Here is a 257-nt window from a genome sequence, read left to right as displayed (position 1 = left end):
CACACACACACACACACACACACACACACACACACACACGCTTCACATAATCTTACTCTTATTTGTTTACTTTGTGTTTTTAGTAAGATAGATAAGTGCTGATGACTGCGCTCTAAAAGTTCCTATTTTCGGCTGCTAAGTCTACTTTTAACTCTTTATATAAAAGAACATCATGACTCTTTATGAGAATAGTCTTTGTGCGGTAAGAACATCAGAAGAACTTACTGACTGATTCCAAGTATTGTCATGGGTTAAAC

Source organism: Aplysia californica, unplaced genomic scaffold, assembly GCF_000002075.1.
Source record: "Aplysia californica isolate F4 #8 unplaced genomic scaffold, AplCal3.0 scaffold00212, whole genome shotgun sequence".
Classification (NCBI taxonomy): Eukaryota; Metazoa; Mollusca; class Gastropoda; order Aplysiida; family Aplysiidae; genus Aplysia; species Aplysia californica.
Note: the sequence above shows the minus strand (reverse complement) of the source record.